Raw genomic sequence first — 12,934 nt, forward strand, 5'->3', positions numbered from 1 at the left:
AGAGGCGATCGCATGCAGGCACATGCGTATGATCTTAGCAATTTTTGCAGTTGGATCGCTTATTGTGATTGCAATCCAACCTGAATCAGGCCCTATTACCTATCACAATGCGCTGCGGGCAGTACAAAATTGGGTTAATATAGGAGAAAAACCCCCAGACCTGTGCTCCTTAACTGTACCTGGTGGCTAGTGGAGCGGCTGCCCAGTAATCAGTGTCCACCCCAGTGCGCACACGGCCCACCCCCTACGGCCACGCTCCCCTTAATCAGCGGCCTCGTGATCCGGAAGGGCGGTGTGTGTGTGACTGACCTTAGGAAGAAACCGGAGCCTCCGCTGCAGTGACCCAGCAACCAGGGCACGGGAGTATACAGCGCCGCTGGGAGTGATGAAGCTGCAGTAAAGATGTCTATTAGACCTAGCCTGCTGCAGCCCTTGTAGATTCTCATAAAACAAGTTCTTCTTTTCTTGTCAAAATTAATAGCTAAGAATAGGCTGCCTGAGGCAGGCCCCTGTTAAGTGGCCTGCTACTGAAGGCACCAACTACAAACTGAGCTCCCTGTTCATGGAAGCGGGGTTATAGAGGAGGATGCGCTGAGCATCTTGGGAACAGTCAAAAGCTTTGAGCCGGTTGGTGCCTCAGATCAAGATCCTACTCTACACCCCAATGTGAATCCTTGTGGAGTCCAGTGTACCCCACAGAAGAAATTAATGTGTCACACCCATTGGCAGCAACCTTAGAATAGCTGCTGACGGGCACAATTGAGAAAGGAAGGGGGGGGGCATTTGAATCCAGCACATAGATGCAATTCAAATATGTAATTTGTACCTTCCTATTTTAAAATATAATGGATGAACCTCACCCTGTGAGAACAATCTTCATGATCAAGAGATCTAATATGTAAAATAAGTATGAATTGGGATAGGGCTGGGGAGGGTGGCAGCTCGGGCAGCCCCTCCCCCGTCAAGTTAAGGAGATTCAACTGAGGAAGCACAAGGGAACTCTCGTCTGGGGACAACAACTGCAGGGAGACCACATCTTTTCAGATGAACATGGGAGGGCGGAAGGCTGCCTAATACTGAAGCACCATCAAATATCAAACCATATCCAACAACTAGTACAAGCATTCCTGGGGGAAGGTCTGCAGCAGACGGATTTGCATACGGTGATGTCATCCAAGCAGTGGGCCAAAGTTGGCTGGAACACTCATCTGCATATAAAAAGAGAAAAGGGGCATGCAGGGCATGGCGGCCTTTTGCAGTGCTTGGATGACCCCTAGTTCGCATTAAACACCCCCACCCTCCTTTGGTGTGGGGCTCATGTTGGCCATGCCCCATCCCCTGAAGCATTCATGCTGATTTCTTGCAGCAGCTGGGCACTGTAACAGCTCCAGAGCTGCTCTGTAAGGCAAGTAAAAGGGTGTGGGCCCTGCAGCACCACATGTAGTTCGCATTGTGCGTTGGAAGGCACAAAGTAAGCAGACGGGAGGAGAAGTCAGGATAGTACACAAGGGCATCCTTTTCTCTTAGTCCGTAGAGGATGCTGGGGTCACATTAAGAACCATGGGGTATAGACGGGATCCGCAAGAGACATGGGCACTTTAAGACTTTCAAAGGGTGTGAACTGGCTCCTCCCTCTATGCCCCTCCTCCAGACTCCAGTTATAGGAACTGTGCCCAGGGAGACGGACATTTCGAGGAAAGGATTTATTGTTAAACTAAGGTGAGCATCTTACCAGCTCACACCTTAAGCATGCCGCAGAACGTGGCATTCAACAGAACACAAGCCAACGGCATGAACAATTGCAGCAAAAAGCTGAGCAGAACCGTAACACAACATGTGTATAACCACAAGTAATAACTGCAGACACAGTATGGACTGGGACGGGTGCCCAGCATCCTCTACGTACTAAGAGAAAAGGATTTACCGGTAGGTATTAAAATCCTATTTTCTCATATGACCTAGAGGATGCTGGGGTCACATTAAGAACCATGGGGTTATACCAAAGCTCTTGAACGGGTGGGAGAGTGCGAACGACTCTGCAGCACCGAATGACCCAACTTGAGGTTATCATCAGCCAAGGTATCAAACTTGTAAAACTTAGCAAAAGTGTTTACTAAATAGCTGCTCGGCAAAGTTGCAATGCCGAGACTCCCCGACCAGCTGCCCAGGATGAACCCACCTTTCTAGTAGAATGGGTCTTCACCTAATTCAGTAACGGCAATCCTGCCGTGGAATGAGCATGCTGAATCTTACCACAGATCCAGCGCATAATGGTCTGCATGGAAGCAGGACACCCAATCCTGTTGGGAGCATACAGGACAAACAGAGCCTCTGTTTTCCTAATCTGTACCGTTCTGGTGACATAAATTTTCAAAGTTCTGACCACAGCCAGAGACTTTGACTCAACGAAGGTGTCAGTGGCCAAAGGCACCATGTGGAAAGATGAACCACCTTTGGCAGAAATTGTTGACGTGTCCTCAATTCTGCTCTATCTTCATGAAAGATCAAATAAAGGCTCTTGTGATACTGCATGGTTTGTACTGTTTTCCATGTGCTCCCAGATCTTTCAAGCAAGTAGCATGGTCAAGAAAGTTCTGTTTGAAAAGAAACAAACATTTACTGTCATTGTTATGCAAATAAACTTACATTAAAGCTAACAAGAAAGCACACTCGTTCTGTCTTTAAACTGATAAAAGAAACCCCAATAATATGGGGCATGCAAAAATTGAGATAAAACTCAGTTTTGCTCCTCTCCACGGAAATCTTTAATAAAAGGCAAAATATTTGTTAGTTCTGAAGAGAAACCAGAGCATGACCAAGATTCCACCTGTCGCCTGAGTGCCATGCCAGCAGTTCTCATTCAGCTCAAAGTAAGCACCCAATTTGAATGAAAGAAAGCAGATTTCTCACCAGGCTTCCCCTTGCTATAAACATCGTTTGTACTCTTTTCCATGTGCTCCCAGATCTTTCAAACAATTAGTGTGGTCAAGAAAGTTCTGTTTGAAAAGAAACAAACATTTACTGTCATTTCTATGCAAATGAGCTTACATTAAAGCACACTCGTTCTATCTTTAAACCGATAAAATAAAACCCCAATAAGATGGGGCATGCAAAAATTGAGATAAAACTCCGTTTTGTTCCTCTCCACGGAAATCTTTAGTAAAAGGCGAAAGATTTGTTCGTTCTGAAGAGAAACCACAGCATGACCAAGATTCTACCTGTCGCCTGAGTGCCATGCCAGCAGTCCTCATTCAGCTCAAAGTGAGCACCCAATTTGAAAGAAAGAAAGCAGATTTCTCACCAGGCTTCCCCTTGCTATAAACATGGTTTGTACTCTTTTCCATGTGCTCCCAGATCTTTCAAGCAATTAGTATAGTCAAGAAAGTTCTGTTTGAAAAGAAACTAACATTTACTGTCATTTCTATGCAAATGAGCTTACATTAAAGCACACTCGTTCTATCTTTAAACTGATAAAAGAAACCCCAATAAGACGGGGCATGCAAAAATTGAGATAAAACTCAGTTTTGCTCCTCTCCACGGAAATCTTTAGTAAAAGGCGAAAGATTTGTTCGTTCTGAAGAGAAACCAGAGCATGACCAAGATTCCACCTGTCGCCTGAGTGCCATGCCAGCAGTCCTCATTCAGCTCAAAGTGAGCACCCAATTTGAAAGAAAGAAAGCAGATTTCTCACCAGGCTTCCCCTTGCTATAAGCATGGTTTGTACTCTTTTCCACGTGCTCCCAGATCTTTCAAGCAATTAGTATGGTCAAGAAAGTTCTGCTTGAAAAGAAACAGACATTTATTGTCATTGTTATGCAAATAAACTTACATTAAAGCTAACAAGAAAGCACACTCGTTCTGTCTTTAATCCGATAAAAGAAACCCCAATAATATGGGGCATGCAAAAATTGAGATAAAACTCAGTTTTGCTCCTCTCCACGGAAATCTTTAGTAAAAGGCGAAAGATTTGTTCGTTCTGAAGAGAAACCAGAGCATGACCAAGATTCCACCTGTCGCCTGAGTGCCGTGCCAGCAGTCCTCATTCAGATCAAAGTGAGCGCCCAATTTGAAAGAAAGCAGATTTCTCACCTGTCTTCTCCTTGCTATAAGCATGGTTTGTACTGTATTCCATGTGCTCCCAGATCTTTCAAGCAAGTAGCATGCTCAAGAAAGTTCTGTTTGAAAAGAAACAAACATTTACTGTCATTTCTATGCAAATGAGCTTACATTAAAGCACACTCATTCTATCTTTAAACCGATAAAAGAAACCCCAAAAAGATGGGGCATGCAAAAATTGAGATAAAACTCGGTTTTGCTCCTCTCCACGGAAATCTTTAGTAAAAGGCGAAAGATTTGTTCGTTCTGAAGAGAAACCAGAGCATGACCAAGATTTTTATCTGAAAATATGTGTTCTCCCTGCAGTTGTTGTCCCCAGATGAGAGTTCCCTTGTGCTGCCTCAGTTGAATCTCCTTTACTTGACAGGGGGATGCTCGAGCAGCGACCCTCCCCAGCTCTAGCCCAACTCCTACTTACCTGCCAGGTGAGATACTATGATCATGAAGGTGCTTCTCCCAGGGCAAGGCTCACCCATTGCACTCTGGGTGTGCTGCTTCTGCGATTTCCCCAAATGTGGGAAACTTGACTGCATAATTTGTGTTTCCCCTGGTCGGCTCTTGTATAATTCAGATCTCTTTGTCTCAGGTCTCTCTCCAGCCTAGTTTGCTGTCTGTTTCCACTTTTCTTTTCTTGAGCCGCTCCCTTCTATGCCCTTGCGCACTATCCTGACTTCTCCCGTCTGCTTACTTCGTGCCTTCCAACGCACAATGCAAACTACAGGTAGTGCTGCAGGACCCACACCCTTTTACTTGCCTTACAGAGCGTCTCTGGAGCAGTTACAGTGCCCAGCTGCTGCAAGAAATCAGCTTGAATGCTTCAGGGGCTGGGGAATAGCCAACATGAGCCCCACACCGAAGGAGGGTGGAGGTGTGTAATGCGAACTAGGGGTCATCCAAGCGCCGCAAAAGGCCGCCATGCCCTGCACGCCCCTTGTCTCTTTTCATATGCAGACGAGGGTTGAAGCCATTTTTGACCCACTGTTTGGATGACATCACCATATGCAAATCCATCTGCTGCAGGCCTTCCCCCAGGAATGCTTGCACTAGTTGTTGCATTTGGTTTGTTGTTTGGGGGTGCTTCAGTATTAGGCAGCCTTCTGCCCTCCCATGTTCATCTGAAAATATGTGTTCTCCCTGCAGTTGTTGTCCCCAGATGAGAGTTCCCTTGTGCTGCCTCAGTTGAATCTCCTTTACTTGACAGAGATGTGCCTGAGCAGCGGCCCTCCCCTGCCCTGTCCCAAATCATACTTATTTTGCATAGGCGATACCATGGTCATGAAGATTGTTCTCCCAGGGTGAGGTTCATTCATTGCATTCTGGGTATGCTGACCCCTGTGATTTCCCCAAATGTGGGAAACTCGACTGCATTATTTGTGGTAGTGGGGGACTGTGTTTGTGCTTTCCTCTGGTCAGCTCTGGTAAAAATCAGATTTCTTTATCTCAGATCTTCCTCTAGCCTTGTTCTTCTTTCGAGAGTTCCCTTGTGCTGCCTCAGTTGGATCTCTTTCACTTAACAGGGGGGGTGCCCGAGCAGCGACCCTCCCCAGCTCTAGCCCAACTCATACTTACCTGCCAGGTGAGATACTATGATCATGAAGGTGCTTCTCCCAGGGCAAGGCTCACCCATTGCACTCTGGTTGTGCTGCCCCTGCGATTTCCCCAAATGTGGGAAACTTGACTGCATAATTTGTGTTTCCCTTGGTCGGCTCTCGTATAATTCAGATCTCTTTGTCTCAGGTCTCTCTCCAGCCTAGTTTGCTGTCTGTTTCCACTTCTCTTTTCTTGAGCCGCTCCCTTCTATGCCCTTGCGCACTATCCTGACTTCTCCCGTCTGCTTACTTCGTGCCTTCCAACGCACAATGCAAACTACAGGTAGTGCTGCAGGGCCCACACCCTTTTACTTGCCTTACAGAGCAGCTCTGGAGCAGTTACAGTGCCCAGCTGCTGCAAGAAATCAGCTTGAATGCTTCAGGGGCTGGGGCATAGCCAACATGAGCCCCACACCGAAGGAGGGTGGAGGTGTGTAATGCGAACTAGGGGTCATCCAAGCGCCGCAAAAGGCCGCCATGCCCTGCACGCCCCTTTTCTCTTTTCATATGCAGACGAGGGTTGAAGCCAACTTTGACCCACTGCTTGGATGGCATCACCATATGCAAATCCATCTGCTGCAGGCCTTCCCCCAGGAATGCTTGCACTAGTTGTTGCATTTGGTTTGTTGTTTGGGGGTGCTTCAGTATTAGGCAGCCTTCTGCCCTCCCATGTTCATCTGAAAATATGTGTTCTCCCTGCAGTTGTTGTCCCCAGATGAGAGTTCCCTTGTGCTGCCTCAGTTGAATCTCCTTTACTTGACAGAGATGTGCCTGAGCAGCGGCCCTCCCCAGCCCTATCCCAAATCATACTTATTTTGCATAGGAGAGACCATGGTGTTGAAGATTGTTCTCCCAGGGTGAGTTTCATTCATTGCATTCTGGGTATGCTGACCCCTGTGATTTCCCCAAATGTGGGAAACTCAACTGCATTATTTGTGGTAGTGGGGGACTGTGTTTGTGCTTTCCTCTGGTCAGCTCTGGTAAAAGTCAGATTTCTTTGTTTCAGTTCTTCCTCTAGCCTTGTTCTTCTTTCGAGAGTTCCCTTGTGCTGCCTCAGTTGGATCTCCTTCACTTGACAGGGGGGTGCCTGAGCAGCGACCCTCCCCAGCTCTAGCCCAACTTCTACTTACCTGCCAGGTGAGATACTATAATCATGAAGGTGCTTCTCCCAGGGCAAGGCTCACCCATTGCACTCTGGATGTGCTGCCCCTGCGATTTCCCCAAATGTGGGAAACTTGACTGCATAATTTGTGTTTCCCCTGGTCGGCTCTCGTATAATTCAGATCTCTTTGTCTCAGGTCTCTCTCCAGCCTAGTTTGCTGTCTGTTTCCACTTCTCTTTTCTTAAGCCGCTCCATTCTATGGCCTTGCGCACTATCCTTACTTCTCCCGTCTGCTTACTTTGTGCCTTCCAATGCACAATGCAAACTACAGGTAGTGCTGCAGGGCCCACACCCTTTTACTTGCCGTACAGAGCAGCTCTGGAGCTGTTACAGTGCCCAGCTACTGCAAGAAATCAGCTTGAATGCTTCAGGGGCTGGGGCATAGCCAACATGAGCCCCACACCGAAGGAGGGTGGAGGTGTTTAATGCGAACTAGGGGTCATCCAAGGGCCGCAAAAGGCCGCCATGCCCTGCACGCCCCTTTTCTCTTTTCATATGCAGACGAGGGTTGAAGCCAACTTTGACCCACTGCTTGGATGACATCACCATATGCAAATCCATCTGCTGCAGGCCTTCCCCCAGGAATGCTTGCACTAGTTGTTGCATTTGGTTTGTTGTTTGGGGGTGCTTCAGTATTAGGCAGCCTTCTGCCCTCCCATGTTCATCTGAAAATATGTGTTCTCCCTGCAGTTGTTGTCCCCAGATGAGAGTTCCCTTATGCTGCCTCAGTTGAATCTCCTTTACTTGACAGAGATGTGCCTGAGCAACGGCCCTCCCCAGCCCTATCCCAAATCATACTTATTTTGCATAGGAGATACCATGGTCATGAAGATTATTCTCCCAGTGTGAGGTTCATTCATTGCATTCTGGGTATGCTGACCCCTGTGATTTCCCCAAATGTGTGAAACTCGACAGCATTATTTGTGGTAGTGGGGGACTGTGTTTGTGTTTTCCTCTGGTCAGCTCTGGTAAAAGTCAGATTTCTTTGTCTCAGATCTTCCTCTAGCCTTGTTCTTCTTTCGAGAATTCCCTTGTGCTGCCTCAGTTGGATCTCCTTCACTTGACAGGGGGGTACTCGAGCAGCGACCCTCCCCAGCTCTAGCCCAACTCCTACTTACCTGCCAGGTGAGAAACTATGATCACGTAGGTGCTTCTCCCAGGGCAAGGCTCACCCATTGCACTCTGGGTGTGCTGCTCCTGCGATTTCCCCAAATGTGGGAAACTTGACTGCATAATTTGTGTTTCCCCTGGTCGGCTCTCGTATAATTCAGATCTCTTTGTCTCAGGTCTCTCTCCAGCCTAGTTTGCTGTCTGTTTCCACTTCTCTTTTCTTAAGTGCCTTCCAATGCACAATGCAAACTACAGGTAGTGCTGCAGGGCCCACACCCTTTTACTTGCCGTACAGAGCAGCTCTGGAGCTGTTACAGTGCCCAGCTGTTGCAAGAAATCAGCTTGAATGCTTCAGGGGCTGGGGCATAGCCAACATGAGCCCCACACCGAAGGAGGGTGGGGGTGTTTAATGCGAACTAAGGGTCATCCAAGCGCCGCAAAAGGCCGCCATGCCCTGCATACCCCTTTTCTCTTTTCATATGCAGATGAGGGTTCCAGCAAACTTTGGCCCACTGCTTGGATGACATCACCGTATGCAAATCCGTCTTCTGCAGAACTTCCCCCAGGAATGCTTGTACTAGTTGTTGCATTTGGTTTGTTGTTTGGGGGTGCTTCAGTATTAGGCAGCCTTCTGCCCTCCCATGTTCATCTGAAAATATGTGTTCTCCCTGCAGTTGTTGTCCCCAGATGGGAGTTCCCTTGTGCTGCCTCTGTTGAATCTCCTTTACTTGACAGAGATGTGCCTGAGCAGCGGCCCTCCCCAGCCCTATCCCAAATCATACTTATTTTGCATAGGAGATACCATGGTCATGAAGATTGTTCTCCGAGGGTGAGGTTCATTCATTGCATTTTGGGTATGCTGACCCCTGTGATTTCCCCAAATGTGGGAAACTCGACTGCATTATTTGTGGTAGTGGGGGACTGTGTTTGTGCTTTCCTCTGGTCAGCTCTGGTAAAAGTCAGATTTCTTTGTCTCAGATTTTCCTCTAGCCTTGTTCTTCTTTCGAGAGTTCCCTTGTGCTGCCTCAGTTGGATCTCCTTCACTTGACAGGGGGGTACCCGAGCAGCAACCCTCCCCAGCTCTAGCCCAACTCCTACTTACCTGCCAGGTGAGATACTATGATCATGAAGGTGCTTCTCCCAGGGCAAGGCTCACCCATTGCACTCTGGGTGTGCTGCTCCTGCGATTTCCCCAAATGTGGGACACTTGACTGCATAATTTGTGTTTCCCCTGGTCGGCTCTCGTATAATTTAGATCTCTTTGTCTCAGGTCTCTCTCCAGCCTAGTTTGCTGCCTGTTTCCACTTCTCTTTTCTTGAGCCGCTCCCTTCTATGCCCTTGCGCACTATCCTGACTTCTCCCGTCTGCTTACTTTGTGCCTTCCAACGCACAATGCGAACTACAGGTAGTGCTGCAGGGCCCACACCCTTTTACTTGCCTTACAGAGCAGCTCTGGAGCTGTTACAGTGCCCAGCTGCTGCAAGAAATCATCTTGAATACTTCAGGGGTGTGGCCATACCTGTAATCTGCAGCCAGTAAAATTGATTGCAAGCCTTGGGAGTGAACCCAAAATTGCAATCAATGTAGCTGGTAAATCATTAAACTTTCTTGTAGACACAGGGGCGGCCAAATCAGTGATAAATTCGACAGTGGGCATGAGAACCACTGGTAGGACAATTCCAGCCATAGGAGTAACAGGAGTAGTCCAGCATTACCCTGTTAGCAAACCAGCAGAGATTACAATAGGGCCGTTACATACCAAGCATTCCTTTTTGCTGGCTGCATCGGCACCGACCAATCTCCTGGGTAGAGACTTACTGTGTAAAATGGGGTGCGTCATTTATTGTACTCCTGAAGGTGTATTCTTGGACATACCTGAGAATCACGCTCAGGAAGTGCGAGACATGTTAGATTCCCCATCAAAATTAATGTCACAAACCATTATGACAAATAGGACTCCATCCCAAGTAGAAGAAATGACATCTCAGATACCAGAGTCACTTTGGACAAAAGATGGACAGGACACTGGATTAATGGCAAACGTAGCTCCAGTAGTTGTACAAGTAAAAGATGGTAGGATATGCTTCATCTACACGTTATAGCCCTGAATTTTCCAATGCCTAGCTCTTTGCAAAAGAGAGATATTGGCAAGGAAAAGCTGTATTGTACCTTTGCATTTTTCTCCCAAACGAAAGACACTAGAATGAAAATTTTAAAGCCTACTGTTAGTGCTTCATCTACACGTTATAGCCCTGAATTTTCCAATGCCTAGCTCTTTGCAAAAGAGAGATATCGGCAAGGAAAAGCTGTATTGTACCTTTGCATTTTTCTCCCAAACGAAAGACACTAGAATGAAAATTTTAAAGCCTCCTGTTAGTGCTTCATCTACACGTTATAGCCCTGAATTTTCCAATGCCTATCTCTTTGCAAAAGAGAGATATCGGCAAGGAAAAGCTGTATTGTACCTTTGCATTTTTCTCCCAAACGAAGGACACTAGGATGACAATTTTAAAGCCTCCTATTAGTGCTTCATCTACACGTTATAGCCCTGAATTTTCCAATGCCTATCTCTTTGCAAAAGAGAGATATCGGCAAGGAAAAGCTGTATTGTACCTTTGCATTTTTCTCCCAAACGAAGGACATTAGAATGAAAATTTTAAAGCCTCCTGTTAGTGCTTCATCTACACGTTATAGCCCTGAATTTTCCAATGCCTATCTCTTTGCAAAAGAGAGATATCGGCAAGGAAAAGCTGTATTGTACCTTTGCATTTTTCTCCCAAACGAAAGACACTAGAATGAAAATTTTAAAACCTCCTGTTAGTGCTTCATCTACACGTTATAGCCCTGCATTTTCCAATGCCTATCTCTTTGCAAAAGAGAGATATCGGCAAGGAAATGCTGTATTGTACCTTTGCATTTTTCTCCCAAACGAAAGACACTAGAATGAAAATTTTAAAGCCTCCTGTTAGTGCTTCATCTACACGTTATAGCCCTGCATTTTCCAATGCCTATCTCTTTGCAAAAGAGAGATATCGGCAAGGAAAAGCTGCATTGTACCTTTGCATTTTTCTCCCAAACGAAAGACACTAGAATGAAAATTGTAAAGCCTCCTGTTAGTGCTTCATCTACACGTTATAGCCCTGCATTTTCCAATGCCTAGCTCTTTGCAAAAGAGAGATATTGGCAAGGAAAAGCTGTATTGTACCTTTGCATTTTTCTCCCAAACGAAGGACACTAGAATGAAAATTTTAAAGCCTCCTGTTAGTGCTTCATCTACACGTTATAGCCCTGAATTTTCCAATGCCTATCTCTTTGCAAAAGAGAGATATCGGCAAGGAAAAACTGTATTGTACCTTTGCATTTTTCTCCCAAACGAAAGACACTAGAATGAAAATTTTAAAACCTCCTGTTAGTGCTTCATCTACACGTTATAGCCCTGAATTTTCCAATGCCTAGCTCTTTGCAAAAGAGAGATATTGGCAAGGAAAAGCTGTATTGTACCTTTGCATTTTTCTCCCAAACGAAAGACACTAGAATGAAAATTTTAAAGCCTACTGTTAGTGCTTCATCTACACGTTATAGCCCTGAATTTTCCAATGCCTAGCTCTTTGCAAAAGAGAGATATCGGCAAGGAAAAGCTGTATTGTACCTTTGCATTTTTCTCCCAAACGAAAGACACTAGAATGAAAATTTTAAAGCCTCCTGTTAGTGCTTCATCTACACGTTATAGCCCTGAATTTTCCAATGCCTATCTCTTTGCAAAAGAGAGATATCGGCAAGGAAAAGCTGTATTGTACCTTTGCATTTTTCTCCCAAACGAAGGACACTAGAATGAAAATTTTAAAGCCTCCTATTAGTGCTTCATCTACACGTTTTAGCCCTGAATTTTCCAATGCCTATCTCTTTGCAAAAGAGAGATATCGGCAAGGAAAAGCTGTATTGTACCTTTGCATTTTTCTCCCAAACGAAAGACACTAGAATGAAAATTTTAAAGCCTCCTGTTAGTGCTTCATCTACACGTTATAGCCCTGAATTTTCCAATGCCTATCTCTTTGCAAAAGAGAGATATCGGCAAGGAAATGCTGTATTGTACCTTTGCATTTTTCTCCCAAACGAAAGACACTAGAATGAAAATTTTAAAGCCTCCTGTTAGTGCTTCATCTACACGATATAGCCCTGCATTTTCCAATGCCTATCTCTTTGCAAAAGAGAGATATCGGCAAGGAAAAGCTGCATTGTACCTGTGCATTTTTCTCCCAAACGAAAGACACTAGAATGAAAATTGTAAAGCCTCCTGTTAGTGCTTCATCTACACGTTATAGCCCTGCATTTTCCAATGCCTAGCTCTTTGCAAAAGAGAGATATTGGCAAGGAAAAGCTGTATTGTACCTTTGCATTTTTCTCCCAAACGAAAGACACTAGAATGAAAATTTTAAAGCCTCCTGTTAGTGCTTCATCTACACGTTATAGCCCTGAATTTTCCAATGCCTATCTCTTTGCAAAAGAGAGATATCGGCAAGGAAAAGCAGCATTGTTCTTTTGCATTTTCTCCCAAACGAAAGACACTAGAATGAAAATTTTAAAGCCTCCTGTTAGTGCTTCATCTACACGTTATAGCCCTGAATTTTCCAATCCCTAGCTCTTTGCAAAAGAGAGATATTGGCAAGGAAAAGCTGTATTGTACCTTTGCATTTTTCTCCCAAACGAAGGACACTAGATTGAAAATTTTAAAGCCTCCTATTAGTGCTTCATCTACACGTTATAGCCCTGAATTTTCCAATGCCTAGCTCTTTGCAAAAGAGAGATATCGGCAAGGAAAAGCTGTATTGTACCTTTGCATTTTTCTCCCAAACGAAAGACACTAGAATGAAAATTTTAAAGCCTCCTGTTAGTGCTTCATCTACACGTTATAGCCCTGAATTTTCCAATGCCTATCTCTTTGCAAAAGGGAGATATC

The 12,934-nt window shown here is 45.5% G+C and overlaps 13 non-coding genes and 1 pseudogene across 13 annotated transcripts; 9 read left to right on the forward strand and 5 right to left on the reverse strand.

The window, feature by feature from the left end:
- Nucleotides 1-2,697: 2,697 nt before the first annotated feature.
- On the reverse strand, nucleotides 2,698-2,813 carry LOC135049154 (U5 spliceosomal RNA). Its single transcript, XR_010240921.1, has one exon. It is a non-coding gene; the product is annotated as a U5 spliceosomal RNA (small nuclear RNA).
- Nucleotides 2,814-3,088: 275 nt separating this feature from the next.
- On the reverse strand, nucleotides 3,089-3,204 carry LOC135049091 (U5 spliceosomal RNA). The gene has a single exon (XR_010240859.1). It is a non-coding gene; the product is annotated as a U5 spliceosomal RNA (small nuclear RNA).
- A 274-nt stretch (nucleotides 3,205-3,478) lies between these two features.
- Nucleotides 3,479-3,594, reverse strand: LOC135049062 (U5 spliceosomal RNA). The gene has a single exon (XR_010240831.1). It is a non-coding gene; the product is annotated as a U5 spliceosomal RNA (small nuclear RNA).
- Nucleotides 3,595-3,880: 286 nt separating this feature from the next.
- On the reverse strand, nucleotides 3,881-3,996 carry LOC135049049 (U5 spliceosomal RNA). Its single transcript, XR_010240818.1, has one exon. It is a non-coding gene; the product is annotated as a U5 spliceosomal RNA (small nuclear RNA).
- Nucleotides 3,997-4,266: 270 nt separating this feature from the next.
- On the reverse strand, nucleotides 4,267-4,382 carry LOC135049056 (U5 spliceosomal RNA). Its single transcript, XR_010240825.1, has one exon. It is a non-coding gene; the product is annotated as a U5 spliceosomal RNA (small nuclear RNA).
- A 144-nt stretch (nucleotides 4,383-4,526) lies between these two features.
- Nucleotides 4,527-4,689, forward strand: LOC135049518 (U1 spliceosomal RNA). Its single transcript, XR_010241265.1, has one exon. It is a non-coding gene; the product is annotated as a U1 spliceosomal RNA (small nuclear RNA).
- A 671-nt stretch (nucleotides 4,690-5,360) lies between these two features.
- On the forward strand, nucleotides 5,361-5,524 carry LOC135049215 (U1 spliceosomal RNA). Its single transcript, XR_010240982.1, has one exon. It is a non-coding gene; the product is annotated as a U1 spliceosomal RNA (small nuclear RNA).
- Nucleotides 5,525-5,677: 153 nt separating this feature from the next.
- LOC135049461 (U1 spliceosomal RNA) lies at nucleotides 5,678-5,840 on the forward strand. The gene has a single exon (XR_010241214.1). It is a non-coding gene; the product is annotated as a U1 spliceosomal RNA (small nuclear RNA).
- A 671-nt stretch (nucleotides 5,841-6,511) lies between these two features.
- LOC135049316 (U1 spliceosomal RNA) lies at nucleotides 6,512-6,675 on the forward strand. Its single transcript, XR_010241077.1, has one exon. It is a non-coding gene; the product is annotated as a U1 spliceosomal RNA (small nuclear RNA).
- Nucleotides 6,676-6,827: 152 nt separating this feature from the next.
- On the forward strand, nucleotides 6,828-6,990 carry LOC135049580 (U1 spliceosomal RNA). The gene has a single exon (XR_010241317.1). It is a non-coding gene; the product is annotated as a U1 spliceosomal RNA (small nuclear RNA).
- A 671-nt stretch (nucleotides 6,991-7,661) lies between these two features.
- LOC135049409 (U1 spliceosomal RNA) lies at nucleotides 7,662-7,825 on the forward strand. Its single transcript, XR_010241166.1, has one exon. It is a non-coding gene; the product is annotated as a U1 spliceosomal RNA (small nuclear RNA).
- Nucleotides 7,826-7,977: 152 nt separating this feature from the next.
- On the forward strand, nucleotides 7,978-8,140 carry LOC135049509 (U1 spliceosomal RNA). Its single transcript, XR_010241256.1, has one exon. It is a non-coding gene; the product is annotated as a U1 spliceosomal RNA (small nuclear RNA).
- A 615-nt stretch (nucleotides 8,141-8,755) lies between these two features.
- LOC135049081 (U1 spliceosomal RNA) lies at nucleotides 8,756-8,919 on the forward strand. Its single transcript, XR_010240850.1, has one exon. It is a non-coding gene; the product is annotated as a U1 spliceosomal RNA (small nuclear RNA).
- A 152-nt stretch (nucleotides 8,920-9,071) lies between these two features.
- On the forward strand, nucleotides 9,072-9,213 carry LOC135049546 (U1 spliceosomal RNA; annotated as a pseudogene).
- Nucleotides 9,214-12,934: the final 3,721 nt, after the last annotated feature.

This window comes from Pseudophryne corroboree, unplaced genomic scaffold, assembly GCF_028390025.1.
Source record: "Pseudophryne corroboree isolate aPseCor3 unplaced genomic scaffold, aPseCor3.hap2 scaffold_99, whole genome shotgun sequence".
Classification (NCBI taxonomy): Eukaryota; Metazoa; Chordata; class Amphibia; order Anura; family Myobatrachidae; genus Pseudophryne; species Pseudophryne corroboree.